Source organism: Capra hircus, chromosome 28, assembly GCF_001704415.2.
Source record: "Capra hircus breed San Clemente chromosome 28, ASM170441v1, whole genome shotgun sequence".
NCBI lineage: Eukaryota > Metazoa > Chordata > Mammalia > Artiodactyla > Bovidae > Capra > Capra hircus.
In genome coordinates, this window is record NC_030835.1 from 3,167,086 (window position 1) to 3,194,974 (window position 27,889).

A 27,889-nucleotide genomic window follows, 5' to 3' on the forward strand; every position below is an offset into this window, starting at 1 on the left:
AGGGGCAGATGTGGACCAGGCGATCACCCCCGAGAGAACACAGTCCTCAGTGGTTCAGTGGATGCGGCCATAGCTCAGAGAGTTGCTGGCAGTGGGAAGGAGCATACACAGGGCAGTGGACCAGGGACCACAGGAAATCCACCACCCGGTCCGCGGGGATCGCGGCAGTGCTTCGGAAGGCCAGCAGAGGGCAGCACTGCGAGCAGAGGGCTCTGGGGCGGGGCGAGGCTCCGTGCGCAGGCCCACGGGAGCCCCCAGGATTGGATGGCACCGATCTCGCCCGGCCTGAAGCTCCCGCGTGAACCCAACCGGCAAGGGAGGGGGCTGGAGGCGGGCGGGGCGGTTGGGGCAGGCGGGGCGGGGCAGGTCCAGGTGAGGAGGGCCGCGGGGGCCAGGTGGGACGCGGGGGAGGGCAGAGGGGCTGCTGCACAGGAGCGTGCGGGCAGGCTTGGGTCCAGCCATGGTCTTGAGAGGAAGATGCCGCTGGTGCCCACTGAAGAGTGGACTGTGGCCCCAGCCACCACAGGGAGGTCTTGGGGCGGGATTCGGGCAGGCCCTGGGCAAAGTGAGGTCAGGGGCCGCTGAGTCCTTGGGGGAAGACAGCCTGGGCAGTGTGAGGCCCAGCTGCGCTGTGACGTGTCACGGGTCCTGTGTGTCACAGGTTTGGGGCAGGAGTCACGTTGGTTCCGTGGTAAAGAAAGGCGTTGAACTCTCGCTGACGAGCGTGGAACCGCTGTGATTGGTGAGAAGCCATGATCGGGTCTTAGGACAGTTTTTGCTCCCTGGGCTGGGGCGGTTTGGAGGCCAAGAGCGCCATTCTCACTCAAGGACTAGCGAGGCTTGTAGGACTTAGGGAGAAACAGAGCATTAATTCATGATTAATTCCACAGGTATTTTTGAACACCTCCTGTGTGCTAGGACTTTGCTAGATGAACAGCGTCCTTGCCTTCATGGAATTATATTCCAGGTGGGAGAGAGCCACTCAAGGCTGAGTTTTGGGTTTTGCCTTGCCTCCTTTTGCCTTGCTATTTAATGAGATGGGAGAACGCTGTAAGTGGATGGAATCAAAGATTTTTTGAATATATTATGTTGAGACTCCTAACATAATATGTTAGGGTTATGTTGGGGTTTTTCCCCAACATACAACATATGAACTATATACTTGGAAGGATTTTACAGTGAATATGCTTACCACCTAGACCCTATTATTATTTAGCCATGCTTGTTTTTCATCTCTCTGTCCTCTATCTGTCAATCACCTGGTAGATTTTTTTAATTGTGGTAAAACATATATAATATAAACCACCTAGTAGATTTTTAAGTTGGTATGTCAAATATGCCATTGGAAATTTAAGTCTAAAGTCCTAGGGGATTTTAGGGCTAGAATTGGTCTTTGGAATCATTAGCACATAAGTGGTATTTAAATTAAAGGACTAAGTGAAACCACCTAGGTTGAGAGTGTAGATAGAGAAGAGGAAGGGAAGCCAGAGGGAGATGGTGGTCATCCATGGTGAATACGTGAGAATAGTTTGGCAATTAAGAGGATTTTCATCATTTTAACAATAAAAACTTTGGTAGAGTAGAGGGGTCTTAAAGTCAAGTGGAATTTTCTTTTAAGATAGGGGAAACTAGAATATGTTTATGTGGTAGTGGGATTGAATTCAAAAAAAGGGGAAAATGGGAACATTTCAGGGGAAGTACTTGAATACCTCAGAGAGGAGACCCCAGTGCTGGTGAGCAGTTGGCTTTGAAATGAATAGGAACATATATTCCATTGTATCTAGAGGGGAAGCTGAGGAAAGTACAGATGCAGACAGGTGGTAGAGGCACCATCTGTCTATGAAGGCAGCCACTGGCTGAGAGTAAGGGCAGCGGGGGAGAGGAGAAGAGGCGTTAGGAGATACCTGTGACATAGTCCTTCTGGAGAGTGGGAAAGTGAACTAAGGGAAATGGAATTGGATTGCTAGGCAGCGCTGAGTGCCTGCTTGAGATGTGTAGTCATGAACTTAAAAGTGAGATTAACCCAGTGGGTTGTTGGCTTCCTGTGGGTGGGAAAAGTGTTGTGAAGATTAGGTGAGGTAATACATGGAAAACGTTTAATACAGTCACAAGCATATGGTGTGGAGAAGGCAATGGCACCCCACTCCAGCACTCTTGCCTGGAAAATCCCATGGACGGAGGAGCCTGGTGGGCTGCAGTCCATGGGGTCGCTAAGAGTCGGACACGACTGAGCGACTTCCCTTTCACTTTTCACTTTCATGCATTGGAGAAGGAAATGGCAACCCAGTCCAGTGTTCTTGCCTGGAGAATCCCAGGGACAGGGGAGCCTGGTGGGCTGCCGTCTATGGGGTCGCACAGAGTCGGACACGACTAAAGTGACTTAGCAGCCAGCATATGGTGACTGTTACCTGTTTGAATCCTTACTTTGTTTTTCTTTTGTTTATACGAACGTGACTGAGGAAAGTGATGTTTACCACCGGAGGGGAGTCTTCTCCTGTGACACATTCTCTAACCAAAGTCCACCACAGTCTGCAGCTACTTCAAAGTCTAGCTCCTGGTGCAGTTACATTTCTACAACTTGATACTTGAGTATGTTTTTCTAAAAACAGCAGAACTATAGCAAATAGAGCTTTCCATTTCCAGACTGACTCATAGTCTTGGACTGGAGGGGCTGGGGGTTTTCCTCAGTGACAGTTTAAGGTTTTGTGAATTATCTGTTGTTAACTTGCTTCGTTTGCTCTGCTGTAATGGGAGTCTACAGATCTAAGATCAGCAGGGAACATTTTCAGCTTCATAGGTTTTAATTTCCCCCTGACTGCTTGGGCCGATACAGATAATAATAATGGCTGACACTGACCGCTCTTAGACGTGCCGGGCACTGTCTAGAAGCACATTATGTGCATGGTCTTGTTGAATTGTCACCTCGACTCATCGGGGCAGGTACTATTATGATCTCTGTTTTTCAGATGCAAAAGTAGGCTCCGAGGGGTTAAGTAGCTTGCCCTAGGTACACATGGTCTGATATCCAGTTTCTGCTGCAGACTTCAACTTTTTTTTTTTTTTAAGAACTTAGCCATCACTCATCTCTATGCTGAAGTAGTGGAGTAGGCAAGATGATGGACTGAAGCAGGTTGACTGGATTCAGAAACTGCCACCTACTAGCTATGTGACTTTGGGCAAAATATTTAACCTCTGTTCCTTTTTTCTTTTTATCCATGAAATAAGAATAATTATAATACCTATATATAGGGTTCTTGTGAGGATCATATGAATTAATATACTTAATAAATCTAAATTAATGCCTGGTTATGTGAACACTGCACTACGATCTGCCTGATAGCGCCGCCATGGTGGTGTGTCTTCTGACTGATTGACACCCCTGAAATCATTTTCTAAGGTTTTTGCTGCTGGATTTAGGTTGAGTTTGGAAATGCTCTTAACTCAGGGATCATCTTTGTTTTCCCTACTTTTATGACCTCTCTGAGGGAAGCAAACAGATCAGTTTTTTTCTCAGTGCAGAAAACAACTTGGATTTCACTCAGATTCATTTGACCAGTGATATTCATTTAATTTGTCCTGGCATTGCAATACCATTTAGAGGGAAATAAAGCTTGGGGAGTGATATGACTCCATGGTGTCCTTACCAGACCAGCAGCCGCTCACAGGGATTTGGTTAGAAAGGACCATGGACTGTATAGCTAGTGCTGGGCACCGTGTGTGGCAAATGATTGGGTCAAGGGGCATCACATGAACGTGTTCTAAAAAGATCTGTAAAATCAAGACCTGCTGTGATGCGTCACTTCATCTGCTGACTAAGAGCCACTGAGCAGGCTTGGCACAGGAGGCCAGCGGAAGTTCTAAGTGATGTTTTCTGGTGGACAACAAGGAGACTGAAAGCATGGCGTAAAGCAATGGTTCCCAGTGGGTCTGCACCAGAATAATTGGGGGAGTTTTATGAAGCTTTGCAAAATGATATGGTTTACATCCACAGATTGTGAATCAGTAAGTCATGATGGGGTTCTGGCCTCAATCTGGTTTTTAAGAGCTCCCCGAATGACTCACATGTGCAGTTAGCATGGGATATCATTAATGCAAATCAGTGCTTTTCAGGCCTATGTTTTAAAATCACTGTTGAGTTAAACTTTTTTAAAAATACTGATGTTCTCTCTCACCCCAGAGATTCTAAGTCAGTTGACTTGGGCTAAGTCTGGACATTTGGTATTGATATTAAAAAAAAGTCTTGTTAGGTAATTAACCTACAGGCAGGTTTGAGAATCATGTGGCTTCAGACATCATCTTATCAGGAGAGTAGAAAAAGTTTGTATTTCTAAATGTACCAATGCAGATGTTCAATCTGATAATCAAGTAAGAAAGAAAAATGTGAATTGATTGTTGCTGTTCAGTTGCTGCGTCGTGTCTGACTCTGCGACCCCGTGGGCTGCGGCCCACTAGGCTTCCCTGTGCTTCATCTCCCAGGGTTTGCTAAACTCACATCCATTGAGACGGCGATGCCATCCCACCACCACACCCTCTGATGCCCCTTCTCCTCCTGCCCTCAGTCTTTCCCAGCATCAGGGTCTTGTCTAATGAGTTGACTCTTCACATCAGGTAGTCAAGGGATTGGAACTTCAGCTTTGGCATCAATCCTTCCAAAAATTATTCAGGGTTGATTTCCTTTAGGATTGACTGGTTTGATCTCCTTGCAGTCCAAGGAATTCTCGAGAGTCTTCTTCAGCACTACAGTTTGAAAGCAGCAATTCTTCAGTGCTCAACCTTCTTTATGGCCTAGCTTTCACATCCATATATGACTGCTGGAAAAACCATAGCTTTGACTATACGGACCTTTGTTGGCAAAGTGATGTTAACTGCTTTTTAATATGCTGCTTAGGTTTTTCATAGTTTTTCTTCCAAGGAGCAAGTGTCTTTAACTTCATGGCTTCAGTCACTGTCTGAAATAAGTTAATGATTGAACTAGCATTTATCACTGGGCAGTGAAAATTTCATCGTTTTCCCTGGGGAGGAGAATTAACATTTACTGAGAACTTTCTCTGTAGTCTTAATTTTAGGCAATGACTCCGGGAAGTGTATATTGTTTCCATTTTGTAGGTGAGAGCTTTGGGGCAAAGGGAAGTTAAGTGACTTGTCCCAGATTTACACCCAGATGCATGCAGCTCTGTAGCTTAGGTTCCGTTTCCTCAATGGTTCTCAACTCGATTTGGTGTAGGGATCGGCATTTTGCAGAGCTCTCCGGATAACTCTGACATGCAGCTGGAATGAACGGTCTCCGCATGTAGCCTTCTGGTGATCTAAATCCATTTTCTTCCGTAGCAGCACGCTGTCCCTCTGTAGCGTGCCGTGACTGCGTCCCTCGCCCCACGTGTTCACTTATCTTAGCGTCCTTTCCTTTCTTTCCCGCCTCTTGATACGTATGTTTTGAGTGCCCAGTTTGTGCCATCTTTCTTGGTGTGGACATGACAAAAATGGTAACAAGACTGACCAAGTCACCAGCCTCATGGTCCTTCTATTGGTTGTGATACACAGTAAACATATAAGCAGATAAATTTAGACTTATTCCATACACACGCAAGCAAATTTTAAGGTAACGACAGGTGCTTCTAAGAAAAATAAGCAGGTACTACGTGACCCAAACAGCAGCAATGGGCACTCCGGTCGCTTCACATTGTCGCCAGGACTGCTCTGCGTTGCTTTGTGCGTGCATGCTTCGTTTCGGCCGTTCTAGCAGGGATGTGGTGATGCCTCAGTATTGTTTTCTTTTGCATTTTCCTGTTGGCCAGGGGTGATGAGCATCTCTTCATTTGTTTGTGTACCATTTGTATTTTTCCTTTGTTAAGAAAAAAATTTTATTTTAAAATTTTTTTGCCCGTTTGAAAAAGCATTGGGTTGATTTTCTTTTTGAGCTGTAAAACTTTTTATATGTTTGGGATATGCTCTTTTTTTCTAAGATTCCCCTTTTCTTTCCAACCCCTTTGCTAGAATTGCCTTTAACATCTGTATTTATATATTTAATTTTTAAAAATTAAATTTTTTTTTTTTTGACCATGCCACACAACATATATGACCTGGTTCCCTGACAAGGAATCGAACCCAGTTACCCTGCATTGGGAGCGTGAAGTCTTAGGCACTGGACTACCAGGGAAATCCCTAACATTTGTATTTGCATCAGTAGTATTTTTAAGGCAATCTAAGTTATTTCTGTACCTCAGAACTCTTCCATCTTCTACCCATTACCTAATTCTGCATTTTTAGGTAATTATTACATCAGCACAACATTCTGGTGCCATAATATATATTACTTTCCTAGGTTTTCCATAACAGAATACTACAAACTGGATGATTTTAAAAAAGAAAAATGCATTCTTCCACATTTGGAGGCAAAATTCTGACATTAAGTTGTCAGTAAGCCTTGCTGGCTTTAAAGTCTCCATGAGAGAATCTTTCCTTGCCTCCCTCTTCTCATGATTGCCAGTAATCTTTGAGCTCCTTGGTCTGTAGACATTTGACTCCAATTTTCGCCTCTGTTATCACATGGATTTCTTCCTCCGTATCTGTGTCCGAATTTCACTTGTCTTTTAAGGATATCAATCATTGGGTTAGAAACTCATCCTCACCTGGTTATACTGGGAAATGCCCTGTAAGTTCACATTCACAGATACTGGAGGGTAGGACTTTAAAATAGCTCTTTAAAGGACACAGTCACATAGGAGAAATCTAGATGACCTTGGTTTTGGCAATGAACTTTTTAGACACAACACCAAAAGAAAGAAGGAAAAACTTACAAACTGGACTTTATTAAAATTAAAAATTTCTGTGAAAGATATTGTTAAGAAAATAAAGACAAGTTGTACACTAGGAGAAAATGTTTTCAAAACACATATCTGATAAAGGCTTTATAGAGTTGGAATCATACAGCCAATCTGGAATCCTACCTTTTCAGACTGGCTTTTTTCCCAGAGCAGCATTCACTTAAGATTCCTCCATATCGATTTCTGGCTAGATAGCTTATTTCTTTTTATCACTGAATAATATTTCATTGTGGACGTACCATAGTTTATCCATTCCACCGTTGAATTACATCTTGATTACTTCCTTTTTGCCGATTATGAGTGAACCAGCTATAGTCATCTGAATGCATGGTTTTGTGTGGACATAGTTGCAGATCAGCTGAGCAAATAACTAGGAGAACAATGGCTGGATCACATGGCAATACTAGTCTAAGCTTTGTAAGGACCTGCTAAATAGTTTGCTAGAGTGACTGTACCGTTTTGTATTCTCAGCAGTGAATCCACATTCTTGCCAGCAGTTAGTGTTGTCATGTTTTTGAATCCTAACCATTCTGACAGTTAGCTCTTAACATCTTCTTGTAGTTTGATTTTGCAATTCTCCAGTGACACACGCCGCTGAGCATCTTTTCATATGCTTGTTTGCCATTTGTGCCTTTTTTTTTTTTTTGGCCATTCCGAGTATCATATGGGGCTTAGTTTCCTGACCGGGGATCGAACCCCAGCCCCCTGAAGTGGAAGCATGGAGTCCTAACCACTGGGCTGCCAGGGAATTCCCTGCCATCTGTACATAGTCTTGGGTGGAGTGTCAGTTTCGCTTTTTTTTCCTATTTTAAAATTGGTTTGTTTTCTTATTGATTTTTACAAAAATGCTTGTTTATTTATCCCACTCCTGGGCATATATCTGGAGAAAACTTTTAATTTGAAAAGATACATGCATATCAGTGTTCATAGCAGCCTTATGTACAATAGCCAAGGCATGGAAGCACCTAAGTGTCTGCTGACAGATGAATGGATAAAGAAGATATGGTATATATAAACAATGGACTGCTGTCCAGCCATAAGAAAGAAGGAAATAATGACATTTTCAGCAGCATGGGTGGACCGAAAGATTATCACGTTAAGTCAGACAAAGACAAATATGTAATGTCACTTGTTTGTGGAATCTAGATATACAGATGAACTTATTTATAAGACAGAAACAGACTCACAGACATAGACAAATTTATGGTTACCGAAGGGGTGACCATAAGGCAGGGATAAATTAGGAGTTTAAGATACAAACTACTGTATATAAAATGGGCTTCCCTGGTGGCTCAGATGGTAAAGAATCTGCCTGTAGTGTGGGAGACCTGGGTTCATTCCCTGGGTTGGGAAGATCTCCTGGAGGAGGGCATGGCAACCTGCTCCAGTATTCTTGCCTGGAGAATCCCCATGGACAGAGGAGCTTGGTGAGCTACAGTCCATGGTGTTGCAGAGAGTTTGACATGACTGAGTGACTAGGCACAGTGCAGCGTTTATAAAATAGATAAGCAACAAGCTTCTATGGTATAGCACAGAAAACTAGACTCAAGTCCTGTAAGAAGCTGAAATGGAGAATACTGTGTGTGTGTGTGTGTGTGTGTGTTTATATATAATTGATCACTTTGGTGTATACCAGAAACTAACACAATGTTGTAAATCAACTGTAGTTCAAACAAATTTTAAAAGATTTTATCATTTAAAATATTTTCAGTCATATATTTGGGAGGTAGAAGCTTGGGCATCATTATTGGTGGGTTTTATTTAACAATAAGATGTTTGACTTTTCAGTGTTATTTCCAGAGGAGGCTCATCACTTACGTCCACCACCTCAGTATCAGTCACAAGGCCACTGCTGTCCTTTTATTATTTTTTTGGCTTTATGGCATGTGAGATGTTAGTTCCCTGACCAGGAATCAAACCCATGTCCACTGCTTTAGAAGTGTAGAGTCTTAACTACTGAACTTCTAGGGAAGTCCTGATGTCCTTTTAAAAAGAAGAAATCTACCCCCTCCTTCATAAAAGTAGAATTTTCAAAAAACTTAAAATGTAACTCATTAAAATTTGAAATGAAACTGTGTTAAGGATTTTATTCATTTTATTTATTAGTGAAGCAGCCGGGAAGGTGACAGAGGTGGTTCTGAGATCAGTTTGAGGATCTAGTTTTTTATACGTATTTTGAACAAATGTTAAAGAAGGTTGCTAGGTCAGATTTTAAAAGCCTGGTCTTTGTCCAACAGGGCAATAAATTATAATCTTTGGTATTATCTTTCTTTTTTATTTTTTATTATTATTTATAAAATTTTTATTTTTACTTTATTTTGCTTTACAATACTGTATTGGTTTTGCCGTACATTGACATGAATCCACCATGGGTGTACATGAGTTCCCAATCCTGAACCCCCTCCCACCTCCCACCCCATGTCATCTCTCTGGATCATCCCCGTGCACCAGCCCCAAGCATCCTGTATCCTGTATCGAACATAGACTGGCAATTTGTTTCTTACATGATAGTATACATGTTTCAATGCCATTCTCCCAAATTATCCCACCCTCTCCCTCTCCCACAGAGTCCAAAAGTCCGTTCTACACATCTGTGTCTCTTTTGCTGTCTTGCATACAGGGTCATCGTTACCATCTTTCTAAATTCCATATATATGTGTTAGTATACTGTATTGGTGTATTTCTTTCTGGCTTACTTCACTCTGTATAATAGGCTCCAGTTTCATCCACCTCATAGAACTGATTCAAATGTATTCTTTTTAATGGCTGTGTAATACTCCACTGTATATATGTACCACAGCTTTCTTATCCATTCATCTGCTGATGGACATCTAGGTTGTTTCCATGTCCTGGCTATTATAAACAGTGCTGCGATGAACACTGAGGTACACGTGTCTCTTTCAATTCTTGTTTCCTCAGTGTGTATGCCCAGCAGTGGGATTGCTGGGTCATAAGGCAGTTCTATTTGCAATTTTTTAAGGAATCTCCACACTGTTCTCCATAATGGCTGTACTAGTTTGCATTCCCACCAACAGTGTAAGAGGGTTCCCTTTTCTCCACACCCTCTCCAGCATTTATTGCTTGTAGACTTTTGGATCACAGCCATTCTGACTGGTGTGAGATGGTACCTCATTGTGGTTTTGATTTGCATTTCTCTGATAATGAGTGATGTTAAGCATCTTTTCATGTGTTTGTTAGCCACCTGTATGTCTTCTTTGGAGAAATGTCTATTTAGTTCTTTGGCCCGTTTTTTGATTGGGTCGTTTATTTTCCTGGAATTGAGCTGCATAAGTTGCTTGTATATTTTTGAGATTAGTTGTTTGTCAGTTGCTTCATTTGCTATTATTTTCTCCCATTCAGAAGGCTGTCTTTTCACCTTGCTTATAGTTTCCTTTGTTGTGCAGAAGCTTTTAATTTTAATTAGGTCCCATTTGTTTATTTTTGCTTTTATTTCCAGTATTCTGGGAGGTGGATCATAGAGGATCCTGCTGTGATTTATGTCTGAGAGTGTTTTGCCTATGTTCTCCTCTAGGAGTTTTATAGTTTCTGGTCTTACATTTAGGTCTTTAATCCATTTTGAGTTTATTTTTGTGTATGGTGTTAGAAAGTGATCTAGTTTCATTCTTTTACAAGTGGTTGACCAGTTTTCCCAGTACCACTTGTTAAAGAGATTGTCTTTAATCCATTGTATATTCTTGCCTCCTTTGTCGAAGATAAGGTGTCCATAGGTGTGTGGATTTATCTCTGGGCTTTCTATTTTGTTCCATTGATCTATATTTCTGTCTTTGTGCCAGTACCATACTGTCTTGATGACTGTGGCTTTGTAGTAGAGCCTGAAGTCAGGCAGGTTGATTCCTCCAGTTCCATTCTTCTTTCTCAAGATTGCTTTGGCTATTCGAGGTTTTTTGTATTTCCATACAAATTGTGAAATTATTTGTTCTAGCTCTGTGAAAAATACCATTGGTAGCTTGATAGGGATTGCATTGAATCTGTAGATTGCTTTGGGTAGTATACTCATTTTCACTATATTGAGTCCTCCTATCCATGAACATGGTATATTTCTCCATTTATTAGTGTCCTCTTTGATTTCTTTCATCAGTGTTTTATAATTTTCTATTTATAGGTCTTTAGTTTCTTTAGGTAGATATATTCCTAAGTATTTTATTCTTTTCGTTGCAATGGTGAATGGACTTGTTTCCTTAATTTCTTTTTCTACTTTCTCATTATTAGTGTATAGGAATGGAAGGGATTTCTGTGTGTTGATTTTATATCCTTCAACTTTACTATAGTCATTGATTAGCTCTAGTAATTTTCTGGTGGAGTCTTTAGGGTTTTCTATGTAGAGGATCATGTCATCTGCAAGCAGTGAGAGTTTTACTTCTTCTTTTCCAATTTGGATTCCTTTTATTTCTTTTTCTGCTCTGATTGCTGTGGCCAAAACTTCCAGAACTATGTTGAATAGTAGCGGTGAAAGTGGGCACCCTTGTCTTGTTCCTGACTTTAGGGGAAATGCTTTCAGTTTTTCACCATTGAGGATAATGTTTGCTGTGGGTTTGTCATATATAGCTTTTATTATGTTGAGGTATGTTCCTTCTATTCCTGCTTTCTGGAGAGTTTTTATCATAAATGCATGTTGAATTTTGTCAAAGACCTTCTCTGCATCTATTGATATAATCATATGGCTTTTATTGTTCAATTTGTTAATGTGGTGTATTACATTGATTGGTTTGTGGATATTGAAGAATCCTTGCATCCCTGGGATAAAGCCCACTGGGTCATGGTGTATGATCTTTTTAATGTGTTGTTGGATTCTGATTGCTAGAATTTGTTGAGGATTTTTGCGTCCATGTTCATCAGTGATATTGGCCTGTAGTTTTCTTTTTTTGTGGCATCTTTGTCAGGTTTTGGTATTAGGGTGATGGTGGCCTCATAGAATGAGATTGGAAGTTTACCTTCCTCTGCAATTTTCTGGAAGAGTTTGAGTAGGATAAGTGTTAGCTCTTCTTTAAATTTTTGGTAGAATTCAGCTGTGAAGCCGTCTGGACCTGGGCTTTTGTTTGCTGGAAGATTTCTGATTACAGTTTCAATTTCCGTGCTTGTGATGGGTCTGTTAAGATTTTCTATTTCTTCCTGGTTTAGTTTTGGAAAGTTGTACTTTTCTAAGGATTTGTCTATTTCTTCCACGTTGTCTATTTTATTGGCATATAATTGCTGATAGTAGTCTCTTATGATCCTTTTATTTCTGTGTTGTCTGTGGTGATCTCTCCATTTTCATTTATAATTTTATTGATTTGATTTTTCTCCCTTTGTTTCTTGATGAGTCTGGCTAATGGTTTGTCAATTTTATTTATCCTTTCAAAGAACCAGCTTTTGGCTTTGTTGATTTTTGCTATGGTCTCTTGTTTCTTTTCCATTTATTTCTGCCCTAATTTTTAAGATTTCTTTCCTTCTACTAACTCTGGGATCTCCATTTCTTCCTTTCTAGTCACTTTAGGTGTAGAGTTAGGTTATTTATTTGACTTTTTTCTTGTTTCTTGAGGTATGCCTGTATTGCTATGAACTTTCCTCTTAGCACTGCTTTTATAGTGTCCCACAGGTTTTGGGTTGTTGTGTTTTCATTTTCATTCATTTCTATGCATATTTTGATTTCTTTTTTGCTTTCTTCTGTGATTTGTTGGTTATTCAGGAGCGAGTTGTTCAGCCTCCATATGTTGGAATTTTTAATAGCGTTTCTCCTATAATTGAGATCTAATCTAATGCATTATGGTCAGAAAAGATGCTTGGAATGATTTCAATTTTTTTGAATTTACCAAGGCTAGATTTATGGCCCAGGATGTGATCTATCCTGGAGAAGGTTCCGTGCGCTCTTGAGAAAAAGGTGAAATTCATTGTTTTGGGGTGAAATGTCCTATAGATATCAATTAGGTCTAACTGGTCTATTGTATCATTTAAAGTTTGTGTTTCTTTGTTAATTTTCTGTTTAGTTGATCTATCCATAGTTGTAAGTGGGGTATTAAAGTCTCCCACTATTATTGTGTTACTGTTAATTTCCCCTTTCATGCTTGTTAGCATTTGTCTTACACATTGCAGTGCTCCTATGTTGAGTGCATATATATTTATAGTTGTTATATCTTCTTCTTGGATTGATCCTTTGATCATTATGTAGTGTCCTTCTTTGTCTCTTTTCACAGCCTTTGTTTTAAAGTCTATTTTATCGGATATGAGTATTGCTACTCCTGCTTTCTTTTTGTCTCTATTTGCGTGGAATATCTTTTTCCAGCCCTTCACTTTCAGTCTGTATGTGTCCCTTGTTTTGAGGTGGGTCTCTTGTAGACAACATATATAGGGGTCTTGTTTTTGTATCCATTCAGCCAGTCTTTGTCTTTTGGTTGGGGCATTCAACCCATTTACATTTAAGGTAATTATTGATAAGTATGATCCTGTTGCCATTTACTTTATTGTTTTGGGTTCAAGTTTATATAGCCTTTTTGTGTTTCCTGTCTCGAGAATATCTTTTAGAATTTGTTGGAGAGCTGGTTTGGTGGTGCTGAATTCTCTCAGCTTTTGCTTGTCTGTAAAGCTTTTGATTTCTCCTTAGTATTTGAATGAGATCCTTGCTGGGTACAGTAATCTGGGCTGTAGGTTATTTTCTTTCACCACTTTAAGTATGACTTGCCATTCCCTCCTGGCCTGAAGAGTTTCTATTGAAAGATCAGCTGTTATCCTTATGGGAATCCATAAGGATATTTGTTATTTGTTGTTATTTGTTGTTTTTCCCTTGCTGCTTTTAATATTTGTTCTTTGTGTTTGATCTTGGTTAATTTGATTAATATGTGTCTTGGGGTGTTTCACCTTGGGTTTATCCTGTTTGGAACTCTCTGGGTTTCTTGGACTTGGGTGATTATTTCCTTCTCCATTTTAGGGAAGTTTTCAAATATTATCTCAAGTATTTTCTCATGGTCTTTCTTTTTGTCTTCTTCTTCTGGGACTCCTATAATTGGAATGTTGGAGCATTTCATATTGTCCTGGAGGTCTGTGAGACTGTCCTCATTTCTTTAAATTTGTTTTTTCTTTTTTCCTCTCTGATTCATTTATTTCTACCATTCTATCTTCTATTTCACTAATCCTATCTTCTGCCTCTGTTATTCTACTATTTATTGCCTCCAGAGTGTTTCTGTTCTCACTTATTGCATTATTCATTATATATTGACTCTTTTTTATTTCTTCTACGTCCTTGTTAAACCTTTCTTGCATCTTCTCAATCCTTGTCTCCAGGCTATTTATCTGTGATTCCATTTTGTTTTCAAGATTTTGGATCATTTTGACTATCATTATTTGGAATCCTTTCTCAGGTAGATTCCCTATCTCTTCCTCTTTTGTTTGGTTTGGTGGGCATTTATCCTGTTCCTTTACCTGCTGGGTATTCCTCTGTCTCTTCATCTTGGTTATATTGCTGTGTTTGGGGTGGCCTTTCTATATTCTGGGAATTTGTGGAGTTCTCTTTATTTTGGAGTTTCCCCACTGTGGATGGGGTTGTATCAGTGGCTTGTCAAGGTTTCTTGGATAGGGAGGCTTGTGTTGGAGTTCTGGTGGGTGGAGCTGGATTTCTTCTCCCTGGAGTGCAATCAAATGTCCAGTAATGAGTTATGAGATGTCAGTGGTTTTGGAGTAACTTTGAGCTGCCTGTATGTTGAAGCTCAGGGGTGTGTTCCTGTGTTGCTGGAGAATTTGCGTGGTATGTCTTGCTCTGGAACTTTGGGTGGAGCTTGGTTTCAGTGTAGGTATGGAGGCGTTTGATGAGCTTCTATCGATTAATGTTCCCTGGATTCAGGAGTTCTCTGATGTTCTCAGGATTTGGACTTAAGCCTCCCGCTTCTGGTTTTCAGTTTTATTTTTACAGTAGCCTCAAGTCTTCTCCATCTATACAGCACCGATGATAAGACATCTAGGTTAAAGATGAAAAGTTTCTCCACATTGAGGGACACCCAGAGAGGTTCACTGAGTTACATGGAGAAGAGAAGAGGGAGGGGGTAGTTAGCCATGACTGGAATGAGATGAGGTGGGATCAAAAGAGGAGAGAGCCAGCTAGCCAGTAATAACTTCCTTATGTGCACTCCTCAGTCTGGACCGCTCAGAGGTATTCACAGATTTATACAGGGAAGAGGAGAGGGAGGAAGTAGACAGAGGTGGCCAGGAGGATAAAAGAGGGAAATGAAAAGGAGAGAGAAACAGATCCAGCCAGTAACCAGTTCCTTAGGTGTTCTCCACCGTCTGGAACACAGAGATTCACAGAGTTGGGTAGAGAAGAGAAGGGGGAGGGAAGAGACAGAGCCACCTGGTGGAGAAAAAGTAGAGTCCAAAGGAGAAGAGCATGGTCAAGCCAGTAATCTCGCTCTCAGGTAAAATTGGGTACTGAAGATTGGGTTTTTAAATGTACAAAATTGACAACAAATACCAAAAAGCAAAGATTAAAAATCTAGAGTAGAGGTTGGATTTTCAAAAATACAATATTAAAGAAAAGAAGAAAAAAAACAGTCACAAGAATTATTAAAAAACAACAACAACAACCACAAAAAAATATATACGGCATTTGCTTTAAAAATAGGGTCTTTTTTTTTTTGAAAAGTAATGGTAGGTTATAAAAATAAAAAAGGAGAAATAGAGAACTTAAAAATTTTAAAAAGTTTAAAAAAAGAAAAAGAAAAGAAAAAACAATCAACAACATCAACAACAACAAAAAAGAGAATGATCATAAAAATAGTAAAGATATTTCTGGGACTTTCTCTGGTGCTGTGGGCAGTGTGGGGTCGCTTCCAAGGCGGTTTCCTCTGTTTAACTTCTGTTTGCTGGTCTCTTCAGTGTCTGATTTCTGCCCTGTCACGGGGGGGCGGTGGTGGACCCTTTTTTTTTTAGGCTCACTTGTTCAGTCGCGCTGTCGGGGGGGAGGGATGCTGCAAGTGAGCAACACTGGCATGTGCTCGCAGTGTCTCAGCTCCGCTGGGCCTGCCCCCGCTCACCGCGCACACCACTCAGGCTCTAGGTTGCCCGGCCGGGAGCTGTCTGAGGCCGGCCCCAGGCTGCATGCGCCTCCCCAGTCTAAGCGCTCAGGCCCGGCTCTCAGGTAGCCCTCAGAGGCGCAGACTCGGCTGGGCCTGCGTTTTGCGCCCTCCCCAGGCCGAGTGGCCCAGGCGTTTGGCGGGCGCGGTCGCTGCGGCTTAGCGCCCGTCCCTGCTGCTCAGTGTTCCGGGTGGACCGCTGGCGCCCCTTCTCAGGAGGATGGCGACTGTCCAGAGCCCAAGAAGACTTAGCAAAGAAGCCTGCTTGCGGTTTGGTAGGTAATGTCTCTCTGGGCCTCGATTGCCCCCTTCCAACCCTTACGGCTCTGGCTGCCTGTCATCGGAGGGGGATGGTCTGCAGCTGGCTATGTCCGATGCGTCCTTTGTCCTGTGCGCGGTCCTGGTGGTATCTTACGTTAAAGCTTTTTGTGTGGTAGCTATCCCACAGTCTGGTATGCTAGCCCAAGTTAGTTCACTCTGGTTCCATTCGGGGCATTCTGCCCGATTCTTAAAAAGCACTGCAGGCCGCGCCTCCCTGCCCAGCCCCCACTTGCTAGTGGCAGATGCAGGCGTCTGCACTGCTTCTCCGCTGGGGGAGTTACCGCTGGGCTCGTAATCTGTCGGTTTTAATTATTTATTTATTTTTCTTCCCTGTTATGTTGCCCTCTGTGCTTCCAAGGCTCGCCACAGACTCGGCAGCGAGAGTGTTTCCTGGTGTTTGGAAACTTCTCTCTTTTTAAGACTCCCTTCCCGGGACGGGACTCCCTTCCCGGGACGCAGCTCCCTCCCTACCTCCTTTGTCTCTTTTCTTCGTCCTTTATATTTTTTCCTACCTGTTTTTGAAGACAATGATCTGCTTTTCTGGGTGCCTGATGTCCTCTGCCAGCATTCAGAAGTTGTTTTGTGGAATTTACTCAGTGTTGAAATGTTCTTTTGATGAATTTGTGAGGGAGAAAGTGGTCTCCCCGTCCTATTCCTCAGCCATCTTAGGACTGCCCCCATCAGTATTATCTTTCTTTATCCAGATGGAAATTATTTATATCCCTACAGAATGAAAATTTATAGGTTAACATGTATTCTTACTAAGTCTAGGACTTTTAATCAACAGTAAATAATGAGTTGTACAAAGTACAATCCCTTTATATTGTTAATCCTTGGGAGGGCCTTTTAAATACCATTCTCATATAACATTGAAAGGATACACCACCTATGATTTTGCCTTACTTCCATGTTTTAAATAATCATTCTTAACGTACTGTATCACAAAGTTTTAAAATATATGTTTCAAAATAATAACTTTTAGGTTCAGTTATAGTAACCTTACTTCTGTGGTGTAATGGTAAAGAATCTGCCTGCAGTGCAGAAGATAAGAGTTCGATCCCTGGGTCGGGGAGACCCCCTGGCATAGGAAATGGCAACTCATTCTAGTATTCTACAGAGGAGCCTGGCAGGTTATGGTTCATGGGCTAGCAAAGAGTCAGACATGACTTAGCAACTAACACTTTTACTTAATTTCATTTGCAAGTAAACTAATGATAAAAGTCTCCAGACCAAAACAAAACAAAACTCTCTAAATTTTAACCAATAGGAACAATATAACATTATCTTACACTCCTACTATGGCAAAGATTAGAAGAGAAAATGTTTATCCTATGTGAGGACTGTTCTATAGGTTGAAGATGAGCTCCTTGAAGACAGGCTCTGAACTTAATTTTTATCCTTCAGTAATGAGTCCCCAGCACCTAATTCAGAATAAGTTTGGCATAAAAGAATTAATTCGCTGAATCAGTTCAGTTCAGTCATTCAGTTGTGTCCAGCTCTTTGTGACCCCATGGGCTGCAGCATGCCAGGCTTCCCCGTCCATCACCAACTCCCGGAGCTTCCTCAAACTCATGTCCATCTACTGAGTCAGGGATGCCATCCAACCATCTCATCCTCTGTTGTCCCCTTCTCCTCCTGGCCTTCAATTTGCTGAATAACAGTGACTAAATAAATGAGTAATAATACGTTAAAACTGTGAGAACTCGAGTTGTCTAAAATTCCTTTACATTGTATGTTTGACCAGGTGAAAAACAATTGTGTGCCAGCCCCAGGATATTAATTAGACTGTCTGTCTAACTTTCAGAACACGAGGCTCAGTACCTGGAGAAAACTTTCACCCATCTCTTTTGGGAATGAAGACATGTCTTCACTGGAAAATGCTGCGGCGGAGTCTGGTAGGTTCTTATGCACTTTGCACTGTGGCGGGTGTGGGGAGCAGGAGAGTCAGGGCAGTGCTTCTCAGACTGCAAATATGTAGGACCCATCTGTGAATTTGTGAACCTGCACATTCTGATTCACTGAGTCTGTGGTGGGGCCCAAGGTTCTGCATCTCTTAACAAGCCACTGTGCTGAGAATAGCAAAGATTAGACTCTTGTGTTTTATTTTACTCTGATTAAATAATGTTTCCTTCTGATTGTACGTGTAATATATATGTATTACAGAAATACCTATGTACTTTAGAAAGTATGTAAAAGCACAGAAGCACAAAGAAGGATTTTGTGTATAACACTAGCGCAGTGTTTTAATTAGATGCTAACTGTCCCCGGCCGACCCGTGTTGTCACTGTCGTGCATGCCTCCCACGCTAGGAGCTTGCCATCAGTTTTCAACATTTCTCTTGTACCTTTGTTCATTCCTTCCTTGTTCAGCTTAGCCCTTGGTTGCTCTTCTACGCTGCCCCCCTGTGATCAGTGTGGATGTTGCTCCCTCCACCTAGAGGTTTAAGCCAGAGCTCTACAAAGGGCGTTCCCTGCCAGGCTGACCTTCTAGCCTTGCAGGTCTGACTCCAGAAGTATTCTGGTCCTGTTTGCAATCTGAAAGACCTGGAGGCCGCTTTCTTTCTCACTTATTACTTATCCATAACATGTATGTTGTTTCCAGTTTTTGTTCCCTTTGATTATAAATACTATTATTGATTTATTAATAACATTTATAGATTTTGTTCTTTCATTGAATTATTTCTTTAGGACGTGTGCTAAGTTGCTTCAGTCGTGTCCAGCTCTTTGCAGTCCCATGGACTGTAGCCTGTTAGGCTCCTTTGTCCATGGGACTCTCCAGGCAGAAATACTGGAGTGGGTCACCATGTCCTCCTCCAGGGGATCTTCCTGACCCAGGGATCAAGCTGCATCTCTTACGTCTCCTGCATTGGCAGGCAGGCTCCTTACCACTAGCGCCCCCTGGGAAGCCCAATTTATTCTTTAGGATAAATTCTCCAGATGGGGATCCTTGAGCTAATGGATCTGAATTTTGTATTAGTTTTTATTATTAGAAGAGTTTAAATCACATTGCCAGCAATATATTGGTTATACTATAATCTCACCATATTTGGTGTTATCCTGGCAAAAAGAATTGTGGTTAATTTACTTGTTTTGAAATGATGCCTTGAGCTTCCTTTAATTTACATTGCTGTGTTTACTGTCCAGGATCATTTATTTCCTTTTGTGTAATCTGATTTTAAAAAAAAATCTGCTTGATACTTTTCCCATTTTAAGCTAACTGTGCACTAACTGTTCTATCAATTATCTTCTGACCTTCTATTTGAGAGCCTGATGAAATTTAAATTTTAAAGGAATCTTTTAAAATATAATTTGACTCAGCTCTTTCGTATTAAATCCTATACACTCCATGACTTTGTTTTAGCATCTGGGCAAAGAACAAAAAACGGTATACAAAGAATATTTGTCATTAATTTTCTTAAGACACTTGCAAATTAATATGCAAGTGGCCCGACTTGGGTGTGCTTTCTTGAAGAAGTTAAAGTAAAATTAGCAATTCTCATATTTTATTGGTAGAACTTTTCAGATTCTGAATGTATTTTTCTATATTCAGAAAGAACTACATTATGTTATAGTAATTTATAGTTTTATTCTTTATTGCCACTTAGTGAGTTGTCTCTTTTCTCAAGGAAAGAGGATGCTTTGTAAAATTGAAAAGTTAAACATATGGATGAATTTAAAATCCAAAATAAGAGAGATGAAGCAAGAGCCAAACCACTTTATTATTTTAAAAATTTTTATTGGAGTATAGTTGATTTACAATATTGCGCAGTTTCAGGTGTACAGCAAAGTGAAGCAGTTATACATATATCCATTCCTTTTTAGCTTCTTTTCCCGTATAGGCCATTACGTAGCACTGAGTGGCGTTCTCCATGCTATACAGTAGGTCTTTATTAGTTATCTGTTTTATATATAGATTCTGTATGTGTCAGTCTCAATCTTCCAATTTACCTCTTCCCCCCACTCATCTCCAGGTAACCATAAGTTTGTTTTCTACATGCTCTATTTCCATTTTGTAGATAAGTTAATTGTACCCTTTCTTTAGATTTCACATATAAGCAATATCATATGATATTTGTCTTTCTCTGTCTAATTTCACTCAGTATGATGGTTTCTAGGTCCCTGCATGTTGCTACAAATGGCATTATTTTGTCCTTTTTTATGGCTGGTAATAGACATCCTGGAATGTGAAGTCAAGTGGGCCTTAGAAAGCATCACTACGAACAAAGCTAGTGGAGGTGATGGAATTCCAGTGGAGCTATTTCAAATCCTGAAAGATGATACTGTGAAAGTGCTGCACTCAATATGCCAGCAAATTTGGAGAACTCAGCAGTGGCCACAGGACTGGAAAAGGTCAGTTTTCATTCCAGTCCCAAAGAAAGGCAATGCCAAAGAATGCTCAAACTACCACACAGTTGCACTCATCTCACACGCTAGTAAAGTGATACTCAAAATTCTCCAAGCCAGGCTTCAGCAATACATGAACTGTGAACTTCCAGATGTTCAAACTGGTTTTAGAAAAGGAAGAGGAACCAGAGATCAAATTGCCAACATCTGCTGGATCATGGAAAAAGCAAGAGAGTTCCAGAAAAACATCTATTTCTGCTTTATTAACTATGGCAAAGCCTTTGACTGTGTGGATCACAATAAACTGTGGAAAATTCTGAAAGAGATGGGAATACCAGACCACCTGACCTGCCTCTTGAGAAACCTATAGGCAGGTCAGGAAGCAAGCAACAGTTAGAACTGGACATGGAACACAGACTGGTTCCAAATAGGAAAAGGAATATGTCAAGGCTGTATATTGTCACCCTGCTTATTTAACTTCTATGCAGAGTACATCATGAGAAACAGTGGGCTGGAAGAAGCACAAGCTGAAATCAAGATTGTCGGGAGAAATATCAATCACCTCAGATATGCAGATGACACCACCCTTATGGCAGAAAGTGAAGAGGAACTAAAAAGTCTCTTGATGAAAGTGAAAGAGGAGAGTGAAAAAGTTGGCTTAAAGCTCAATATTCAGAAAACGAAGATCATGGCATCCGGTCCCATCACTTCATGGGAAATAGATGGGGAAACAGTGTCAGACTTTATTTTTGGGGTCTCCAAAATCACTGCAGATGGTGACTGCAGCCATGAAATTAAAAGACACTTACTCCTTGGAAGGAAAGTTATGACCAACCTAGATAGCATATTGAAAAGCAGAGACATTACTTTGCCAACAAAGGTCCATTTAGTCAAGGCTATGGTTTTTCCAGTGGTCATATATGGATATGAGAGTCGGGCTGTGAAGAAAGCCAAAGAATTGATGATTTTGAACTGTGGTGTTAGAGAAGACTCTTGAGAGTCCCTTGGACTGCAAGGAGATCCAACCAGTCCATTCTAAAGGAAATCAGTCCTGGGTGCTCATTGGAAGGACTGATGCTAAAGCTGAAACTCCAGTACTTTGGCTACCTCATGCGAAGAGCTGACTCATTGGAAAAGCTCTGATGCTGGGAGGGATTGAGGGCAGGAGGAGAAGGGGATGACAGAGGATGAGATGGCTGGATGGCATCACCGACTTGATGGATGTGAGTTTGAGTGAACTCTGGGAGTTGGTGATGGACAGGGAGGCCTGGCGTGCTGAGATTCATGGGGTTGCAGAGTTGGACATGACTGAGCGATTGAACTGAACTGAACTGAGTAAACGGTAATAGGATGTAATGAATATAAGATGTGATAAGTGGTGATAAAGATGGTGATACTCCGTCTTATACGTGTGCCTCATGTCCTTTATCTGTTCCTCTCTTGATGGACATTTATTGTAGGTTGCTTCTTGTATTCCTTTTAAACCACAGAAATCTTTCATTCAGCTCCTTTCCTAGATTTTCATTTGTTTTGATTATACTTTAAACATATCACTTTAAGAGACTTTGTTAATGCCAACATCTAGAACTCCTATATGTATGTTTCTGTTATCTGTTATTTCTCTCATTTCAGTGTTGAGGATGTATTGGATGGATAGTAAGTGTGAAAAGAGCGGGCTTATTAAGAGGCAGTGGCACTAATTAAGACAAATGGTGACAACTTGGACAATGGTAGTGGCATCAGAAGAGGAGAGCAATATTCAAGAGGTCAAAAAATAAGGCTGCTCCCATAGGTGGGAAGGGAGCAAGAAGCTCTGCCTCCTAGAGGAGGGAGTAATATATGTATATTATTTGGGATTACCTTATAAAGATTTGTTTCTACTCCCCTACTTATTTATTTATTAATTTGCTTATATCAGTATCAGAGAAGGCAATGGCACCCCACTCCAGCACTCTTGCCTGGAAAATCCCATGGACGGAGGAGCCTGATAGGCTGCAGTCCATGGGGTCGCTAAGAGTCAGACATGACTGAGCCACTTCACTTTCACTTTTCACTTTCATGCATTGGAGAAGGAAATGGCAACCCAGTCCAGTGTTCTTGCCTGGAGAATCCCAGGGACAGCGGAGCCTGGTGGGCTGCCGTCTATGGGGTCGCACAGAGTCAGACACGACTGAAGCGACTTAGCTGCAGCATATCAGTATGGACTCATGCATATGTATTTTATAATTTATATTATAATCTAGTTATGTTATTTACTTTGTTCCAGTTGTTCTGGGCCTTGGGCGCTCTTTCAGGTTGACTCCTGTGTCTCTTTGACATAACCCATCCTTTTGTTTTCTGAGCATATAATGGCTTGATCGCGTGATAAGATACTCCAGGCTTATCTTACAATATCTGAAAGTTGCTGTCACATGTACTTTTGTCCTGTTTTCTGGTTGTGAATAAGTTTTGCAGCACTAAATCCCTCATAGGCAGAAGTGAAAGTCAGCGGCAGGTTATTCTAATTTTCATTCCTTTATTAACTGATGGTGGACAGTTTGTCATACATTTATTAGTGTTTAAGTATTCTTCTTCTGTGAATTGCTTGTTAATAAGTCTTCTAGACACTTTTTTCCATGTAACTGACCTCCATAGCATTTGAAGCTCCTTCTTAGGTTTGCAGAGCTCACTGTTCTTTAAATCTTGATATGAGGCAATAGTGGCAGTAATATCCAATGTCAAGGGCTTTAGGAAGCTATGGTGCAATTTTAACATTCATTATCAGGAGTGTTAGGCTTGTATCCCACAGCATTCAGAGCACCGTATCTTATTGCTCAGTTTTTTTTTTTTTTTCTAGTGGTTAAAGGAGTTTCCCAGAGGACATGAGGTAAATTTTCTCTATTCTCAAGTTAGTAATATTTGGTTGCTCTTCTTATTGAATTTTAAGAACTCTTTATATAGCCTAGATAAATTTTGTCATCAGTTATATCATTTCCCTTAGTAAATGCTTATTTTTTGATACTATCTTTTAAATGAATATTCAAATATCAGCTTTTTCTTATATAAACATTGCTTTCATGATTCCAAAAACTGTCTCTACTCTAAAATAATAAAAATAGTCTCTTTTCTTCTGTATATCTTGATTTCTGCTCTTATGCAGCGAGGAGGGATATGGTCTTTCTTTCATGGCAGGTAAACCAATTGCCACAGCCTCGTTTATTTTCCTGGTGTGCAGCCTATACTTTATTTTTTTTATTTTTATTTTTTAAATTTTAATCGAAGGCTGATTACTTTACAGCATTGTGGTGGTTTTGCCATCCATTCCCATGACGCCATGGGTGTGCATGTGTTCCCCATGCTGACCCTCCCTCCCACCTGCCTCCCCATCCCTTCTCTCAGGATCGTCCCAGTGCACCAGCCCTGAGCACCCTGCCTCACGCGTGGATTTCTGGGTGTTAATTTTATATCCTGCAACTTTACTGTATTCATTAATCAGCTCTAGTGGTTTTCTGGTGGAGTCTTTAGCGTTTTCTATGTAGAGGATCATGTCATCTGCAAACAGTGAGAGTTTTACTTCTTCTTTTCCAATCTGGATTCCTTTTATTTCTTTTTCTGCTCTGATTGCTGTGGCCCGAACTTCCAAAACTATCCTGGATAGTAGTGGTGAGAATGGGCATCCTTATCTTGTTCCTGACTTTAGGGGAAATGCTTTCAATTTTTCACCATTGAGGATAATTTTGCTGTGGATTTAGCATATGTGGCTTTTATTATGTTGAGGTATGTTACTTCTATGCCTGCTTTCTGGAGAGTTTTTATCATAAATGCATGTTGAATTTTGTCAAAGGCTTTCTCTGCATCTATTGAGATAATCATGTGGTTTTTATCTTTCAATTTGTTAATGTGGTATATCACATTAATTGATTTGCTAATGTTGAAGGATCCTTGCATCCCTGAGATAAAGCCCACTTGGTTATGATGTATGGTCTTTTTAATATGTTGTTGGATTCTGATTGCTAGAATTTTGTTGAGGATTTTTGCATCTATGTTCATCAGTGATATTGGCCTGTAGTTTTCTTTTTTTGTGGCATCTTTGTTTGGTTTTGGTATTAGGGTGATGGTGGCCTCATAGAATGAGTTTGGAAGTTTACCTTCCTCTGCAATTTTCTGGAAGAGTTTGAGTAGGATAGGTGTTAGCTCTTCTCTAAATTTTTGGTAGAATTCAGCTGTGAAGCCATCTGGTCCGGGGCTTTTGTTTGTTGGAAGATTTCTGATTATGGTTTTGATTTCTGTGCTTGTGATAGGTCTGTTAAGATTTTCTATTTCTTCCTGGTTCAGTTTTGGAAAGTTGTACTTTTCTAAGAAGTTGTCCATTTCTTCCAAGTTGTCCATTTTATTGCGTATAGTTGCTGACAATAGTCTCTTATGATCCTTTGTATCTGTGTTGCCCCCATTTATTTCAGTCCTGTCCCCACTCTCATCTGCGCACTGCCAGTGTTATCAAATGGCAGATGCTCTTACCCGCTTGAGACTGGTTCTGAATCTCGGTTCCTTTATATTGACCTGCTTTTCCGTCCTCACACCAATTCACACTGCTTTGGTGACTTCAGTCTGTAATAAGTATTGCTGTCTTATGGGGCAGGTACACCCAGTTTGTTCTCCTTTTCCAGAACTGTTTTTCCTGTTCTTAGATTTCTGTTTCCTAGTTTGTTTATACACACACACACACACACACACACACACACACACACACACACGCAAATACCCCCACACATCCTACTTGAATATTTATCAGATTTGCATTGAATCTGTGGTTTGATTTAGAGGATACTTGCCATTATTATGACAGGAGTTTTCATTTGTATGAAATACAGGTTATTTGTTCTATTTTTGTAACTTTTAACATAATTTTGCAATTTTCACTATATGTGTTTGGTTTGGTCTGTTTCTGGTTACTGTGTATTTTTATTGCTATTGTGAATGACGTATTTTCCTTTGTTGCAGTATCTGGTTGTTGGCCTATGAATGATCCTAATTTATTGATCTCATGTCAACTCCTCTGTCAGACTTTCTTATTATTACTAGTATTTGACCTTGGAGTCTCTTTAATTTTCTATGTGGACAATTACAATATTTGCAGATAACAATTTACTTGCTTTTCCCCCAGATTATGTCTTTAATGTTAAATAAGTAGTAGGCTTTCTTATATATTCTTTAAAACAATGAGAATGTGTCTAAAAAGTTTTGCCATTAAGGATACTGTTGGTTCAGCATTTTGATTAAATAAACTTGTCTATAAATTAAAGAAGTTTTCTTCTGTTTCTACCTTGAAGTACTTTTGAATTTTTCACACGATTTTTTTATGTTCAGATGATAACAGGGTTTCTGTCCTTTCTTTTGTTAGCAGCTGTCACTATGCCGGTTTGCACAGACGTTTGTGAGCCTGAGCGTGCTTTGCACTCTTGAGATGACTCTCCATCTGTGCGTCTTTCCCACTGCATCGTGTCGCAGTGTTTCATTTAGGGCTTTTGCAACTGTGAACTTGGCTTATAATTTTTCCTCCTTGTATTTTTACATGCATTGTTTTCATGTCAGGATTTGCTAACCTTTTAATATAAATGAAATATCAGTGCTTAAAATTTTTGTTAAAACAATTTGCATAAGAAGGAGATTTTTGTTCATTGGAAATTTGATAAAATATCATCTGGGGATCTGTTTGGGTCTAGATTCCTTTTGCCTCCAGGGTGTGAGACTTTTTATTATTGGTTTAACTTTCTAAATAGTTATACTGTTCAGACTTTCTGTATGTTCTTGAGTAGATTTTGATAATTTATAATTTTATAAAAGTTTCCATTTAATCAAGTTTGTCTAATTGAATTTTCTTCTTAGTTCTTAAAATGATAGTTGGATTTGTGGTTGTGACTTTTTTTTTTTTTTTGCTATTATAAGGTGTAGTGAAACAAGTTGGTATATTTTTAAGTCTTTGATTTCAGAGAAACAGCTTTTGATTTGTTGATTAGTCTGTTATGTTAGGTTATTTTCTATTTGTTATTTTTCTTTATGATATCTTTCTGTTTTGCAAGATTTCCTCAGTTATTCTTGGCCCTTGTTATTGAATACAAAACACATTTTTGTCATTTCTTCTGTCTTTTAAAAACTGTTTTTCAAACTATACATTTCCCCATTAAACAGTTCCTTAGCTACTTCACATTAGTTTTAATACCATTGATATTTCTTAATATATACTTAAAAATTAATTCATGTTATAGTTCACAATTTCTATTTGATTTCCTTTTTTGACACATTCAGAAATGCCTTTTTCCATCTCTTCAGTACTTGTTTACTATGCTTTACTTTTTATTGTTGATTTTTTAATATGCTATGTTATAAATTTCTAAATCATAATCTTTAAGTTTACCATGATACAAGAAACAGTACTCTGAATGCTCAATTCTAAGGTCAGAGAAAAATAACTCCCTTGGTTTCTATGAAAGGTTCTGTGGAGTAAATTAACAGAGTAATTACCAAAAATCTTAAAATAAAGCCAATAGTGAGTTTCCTAGGGATGATTCAAATGACATTATTCAATAAAGTCTAAAACAACTTTCTATGTACACTAACATATTTCTGATTTATTATTAACAATTCAAAATGTAAAAGGAGACTTATATAACACACTATTCTTTATCCAAGAAATAGACTCTGAGACACAGAAGAATTGAATGCTATAGATCCCGATGCATAGGCTCTGTAGGTGGTATATGTTTAGAATTTTCCTGAAGAGTACTTTACTGAGTAATATGAAAGCAGGAACAAAGGGACTGCTCAAAAATCCACTTTCTGAGGAAAATCCTAGAGGTAGGCTCGTGTTTGCTAAGTTATTTTTTCAAAGCAAGTTGAAAAGTGATTAATTAGGAGATTAAGATGAGGTGACTCTAAAATGGAAAAGCAGATGAAAGTTCCCCTCATGTAACCTGACTTTTCTCACTAAGTTTCAGCCTGTCCTCTGTAACCCTTCACATTTAATCAGTTCTTTCCTTTTCTTTGTTCAGGAGAAGATCAGAAAGGAAAGGACTCGGATATGAAAAACCCGAATGTATCTTTGCCTGTATCACCTCATGATGACCTTGCCTCATCAAGTCATGAAGACCTGCATTATTCATCATGTCATGACCACCTGCACTCGTCAAGTCAGGAAACAACACCCAGACTAGTGAATTACAAGGCAAGCCTAGAAGAGGGGTCTCTGCTAATTGGCTATGTTGTTGTTCAGTTACCCAATCATGTCTGACTCTTTGCTGCCCCATGGACTGCAGCACATCAGGCCTTCCTGTCCCTCACCATCTCCTGAAGTTTGCCCAAGTTCATG

General features: G+C 40.1%; 1 long non-coding RNA gene across 2 annotated transcripts; it reads left to right on the top strand.

Annotated features, from left to right (window-relative positions):
* LOC108634139 lies at window positions 599-27,851 on the top strand. Of its 2 annotated transcripts, none has more exons than XR_001917390.1 (3): window positions 599-742; window positions 18,006-18,096; window positions 27,573-27,851. It is a non-coding gene; the product is annotated as an uncharacterized LOC108634139 (long non-coding RNA). The 2 variants fall into 2 exon arrangements; XR_001917391.1 differs by lacking the exon at window positions 599-742 and adding an exon at window positions 888-967.